Raw genomic sequence first — 371 nt, 5'->3', positions numbered from 1 at the left:
TCTCTCCAAAAAGAGACCCCGGAGGCGAGGGTACGCTGGCATGGGCCGGGGCGTGTGGATAAGTGATGGGACCCATGAAACGGGGGAGATGTGGTCTCCCCTTGCCAAAGTTGAGGAAAAGCCGGTTCTCTCCCTAGTGTGATGGTAGTGACAGCGTTTTCACTGCTTCCTTCCCCCTTCTGGGATGGAGAGGCGCAGGCTGGGCTTGGGAAGGGAAAGCAGCCAACCTGGAGAGCAGACCAGGGAAAACTGGTGCTGACGGGGCACTGGGAATCAGCGCAGAGCCCGTCCTGCCGACGCTGGGCTTGCCTGGGGTGAAAACGCACAACCCTGCTCCGCAGTGGGTCGGGAGAGCCGTCCCGCAAGGCCAC

The sequence above is a fragment of the Cariama cristata genome, unplaced genomic scaffold, assembly GCF_000690535.1.
Source record: "Cariama cristata isolate BGI_N322 unplaced genomic scaffold, ASM69053v1 scaffold23152, whole genome shotgun sequence".
In the NCBI taxonomy this organism is placed as follows: Eukaryota; Metazoa; Chordata; class Aves; order Cariamiformes; family Cariamidae; genus Cariama; species Cariama cristata.
Note: the sequence above shows the minus strand (reverse complement) of the source record.